General features: G+C 38.9%; 1 long non-coding RNA gene across 1 annotated transcript in view; it reads right to left on the bottom strand.

Moving 5' to 3' along the window:
* LOC104489323 overlaps window positions 1–2,712 on the bottom strand; it is a 3,244-nt gene extending 532 nt beyond the window's left edge. The window contains exons 1-2 of the long non-coding RNA XR_727765.1: window positions 2,613–2,712; window positions 984–1,075 (exon numbers count right to left, since the gene is read on the bottom strand). This is a non-coding gene — a long non-coding RNA (uncharacterized LOC104489323). The remainder of the gene's footprint in view (window positions 1–983; window positions 1,076–2,612) is intronic.
* Between the last annotated feature and the right edge of the window lie 1,305 nt (window positions 2,713–4,017).

The raw sequence follows: 4,017 nt of genomic DNA, 5'->3' as shown, positions 1-4,017 counted from the left end.
ACAAGGCCACACATCAGAATGGAGCTCCTGTGCTCTTCTCATGGCTCTCATGGTAGCCAGCACCCATATGTGAACATGGACCTGGTCCCCGAACTGAGGGAGAGAGGATTGGTACAAGGAGACTGGTGAGGCTCCAACCAGATTTTGGATAGACTGGACAAGAGACTGAAAAAAGTTAAGGGGAAACCTATGCCTAACCCCATCAGAGATGTGCGAGAGAAACTGAGCAAAGTGACCTGATGGGGGACCTGAAGTTCTCATCCACTAAAGATACCTCTGAAGACCCACTGGCACCTTTTACTGCTGTGAAGGGCAACCAGTTGCTCATTTTACTCCCTTAAGTGAGACAAGCCAGGTTCCAGCACACTCAAACTCATGTGTTTTACCAGCATATCACATTAGAAAATGTCTTCTCAGGTTTCATTTAAAAAACCACAAAGAACACACGCATTAAAGCAATGTTAAATGAGAACTAAGGTTGTATGTAGGTCAAGTGCTGAGTTAACATCCTTAAGTCACCTAGAGCACTCCAGTCCCCCATGCCTCGCGCTTGTATACATCAGGCTTTAAATCACAAAAGCTTTGTTTTGTCCTCCCTTCCTATGGGAGGGAAGTTTTGTTCAAATAGTTTATTGCTGTATTCAGTGCAGCAGGTTTTTCTTACTGCATATCACAGAACTAAAATTGTCTGTAACCTTAGTACTGGCACTGGAAAAAAAAAAAGAAGCGGTCAACAATAATGTTTCTTAATGCTGTTAGGTCTAATATGACATAATTACGTACACAGGATAGTATCTACAGGAAAATATTGTTTTAACTCATTCTTTGGGGGGGTTATTTTTTTTTTTTTACATGATACAATTCTTCAAATATCTGCTTTCTGGGAGAGGCTCATACAAAAATATGATTAAGCACTGTGAGTATTTCTTAAAGTAGCAGCACAGTATGTGCCAGGAAAATGGCACTGAAATGCTACACCTTACCGTTTCATAAAACTGTGCCTGCTGCTCCAGATACAGACGAATGACACTGTTGTAGTCATAAATCCGGTTACTGTGGAAGTGATTCATCTCAGCTGCAATCAGACCCAGGAGGCAAATTATTTAAGAGAAGCAGTCTTAACGAGGAACGGTTTCAGTCAGGTCAGGTTAGTTACTGTGCATTACACTCAGTGTCCAGCCCTGCCAGCACAGTTACTGTTCTCATGCTTCCTACCTGTTTTTGCCTGCAGCACTCAAGTTATGTTGAAACTGTTCGTAAAAATTGGGAAGGTGTCAATTACTAACTGCTAAAATATGGACACTTCCTGGATAAAGCCAGGCTCTTGTTACAGCACTCAGGTGTACAAAGCATATGAGCAGGATTTTCTCCTACTAAGGTATCTGCTCTTTCCTTAAGCATTTCCAACAGAATTTGACCATGATATTCAGATTTCCAAGGGTAGAGATATCAAGTTGTAAGCCATAGCTTTAAATATTTAGCTCAAATGGGAGTCCTGGCCAATGATGCAAGAAATTAGTAAGTTAAAAATCCTCTGTAGCCATACACCACTGTTCTATACCATCATTTTCAGACTTTAAGCTATTACATTCCTCCCTATCCAAAAAAAAAAAAAAAAAAAAAGATACAGCCAGCAGCGTTTGACCCATTCTTGACTGCGGCCATGTTAGTAGAAACCTGAGGAACAGCATTACTAAATCCATAACACCTTTCATCACTTTCTGCATCACTTGTGAGATCACAGCTTATGGCTGAAATAAAAAGTTAAATACATTTTGAGGTAACAATAAAGGGAGAAGAAATATTCTAGATTGTACAAGCCATCCTAGAGGTGTCTTCTGTAACTATGCCTTGTACAGAACAGTCTTCTTGCATCACTGCGACCAAGAGTGGGGGGAAGTTTTCTTGTTTGTTTTTAAAATCAATTTTGTGTGCTGCTTGGACTGTCCTGTAGAATACAGAGTACTTGTGGCTTTAAGTCAGCTAAAAAAGATGCAACTCCCTCAACAACAAGTAGTCCCACTGAAGTCAGTAACAGGATGCACTTAAGGGCCTGACACCCTGCAGGACCGAGCCCTGACTCCCCAGTTTTTCAAGTGCGATATGCTACATCTCATATTTAGATAATCTCTAATCTAAAGAGGAAAAAGTTCACTCAAAGAAGATCCATAAAAGAAAGTCTTATCTACAAGAACATGAATCTCAACTGGATAGTGTCTGACTAAACCATGAGTCAGAAAAAATAATTCTGCATGTGATGAACTGCTTTCTGCACTAGGGTCCACGCTTTTTCTTTAAAATATTATCACTTCAAAATCAAAGAATCAGTCTGGGGCAGTTGTTAGTTTTGTTGTGTGGGTTTTTTTTTTTAAAGAGCATTTCCAAAACACGTCTCTTTCGCAATAGCAAGACTCAAAAGAAAACAATGGGCAAAATAATTTCAACTTTCAGAAAATCTAAGCAGGTCAGAAAAAACCTCAAAACCAAACACAAAAACCGCACCCCATGCCTAACTCTTATTATTACTCCTGGTAGAACAGAGATTCTCTTTCAAAGTTTGTTGCTTAAGAGATGCCCTTCGACATCGCTATTTAGGCCAAAATTTGGTTTACCTTGTAGTGCATAAGCCATGGTGCTCACACGTTTCACCATGTTCTGTTTGTCTTGTGGTGTTATTTTACTGGTTGCCACTAATTTATCACTTTCCTTCACTCTTTCTATTGCTCCCTGTAGAAAACAGATGCAGAAGGGTTAAGAGTAGATTAAAAAAGTAGTCAACTTAAACATGGTCTTTATAGTCATCTAAAATGCCATTGGTCACATTGAGCTTGCACACTCTACACATGTGTATACATGCACAAATGACCGATTCTGCCTTCCCATATTTTCACCCAAAGTTTGTTATTTCACTCTATTGCTAGTCCTAACAGCTTGCAAGAAGTCACTTCAAGCACAGGCACGAACACAGTCACTAGGCAGTTAGGTTTGGTAAAGGCAGTAACACACAAGAACATACACAGAAAGGACCAAGTTTCAAAAAACAGCTGACCAACACAACTGACACCCAAAAAGCATCAAACTATCAGACGCAACTCTTTAAAATGTCTAACTCTGAGTTCAGGAAAATCCTTGTGTCACATACTCAAACAAACATAAAATGAAGTGCCTCCTGCTTCACAATGTATTTATGCTGAACAAGATTCAAGAGAATCTATTTACACATCTCTTGGCAGTGGGCTTATGTTCCAAATTTTAAAAACATTTCTTCTCCTTTTATGGTATTTTCCCCCAAGGATTCTGTGGGATGAGGGACTCTAAGCGTCCTGGAGAAAGAGTACACAAATCTGACATGCTTTTATCTTTGCTGTTCTCAGAAGTAGGTTCTTGTTTTATATATTTAACTTTTCAAGTGGTAAAAAGCAGACTTGTGTAATTGTTTAATACTTTAAAATTTTTGGTTTCCTGAAATATGTTACAGCAGGCACAAGAACATAAGGAAAACTCGAGAACAAAGAAAAAGCCAAATATCCAAAACTAAATATGACTATAATTATTGTTTTATTATTTGATGGCTTTCATATTACAGAGAACAAAGTGATTGTTCTTAGTTGCTGGTGTTCTGTTAGGGTTCCCCCCCCTCCCCCAAAAGTTAGCCCTATTCTCTATTCTTTAAAGAAGCTTCTGGCCAGTGCATAATTATTTGTCACCTATCAGTAAGCTAGCCATGTAAGTGTACACAATTTTTCCTGCAATACCGGTATGGTTTATTATCAACTACCATGTAAGACTCAAATACTACAAATTGGGGGTTGGACTAGATGACCTTTGAAGGTCCCTTCCAACCAAAAGCATTCTATGATGCTATGATAAATTTATACTGCTGCTATTCATCACGTTGGGACATAAAGTTAACCCGAAGAAAATCATGAAGCTTCTAGTGCTCTACTATAGTAGAAGGTCATAATATTCTCAAATCTTGAGACAAGTTCTAGCTTCCCTCCCCTGTAAGTATATTTT

This window comes from Buceros rhinoceros, unplaced genomic scaffold (assembly GCF_000710305.1).
Source record: "Buceros rhinoceros silvestris isolate BGI_N320 unplaced genomic scaffold, ASM71030v1 scaffold8832, whole genome shotgun sequence".
Taxonomy (NCBI): Eukaryota; Metazoa; Chordata; class Aves; order Bucerotiformes; family Bucerotidae; genus Buceros; species Buceros rhinoceros.
The sequence above is the reverse complement of the archived record's forward strand: the minus strand, read 5'-3'. Positions and strand labels throughout refer to the sequence as shown.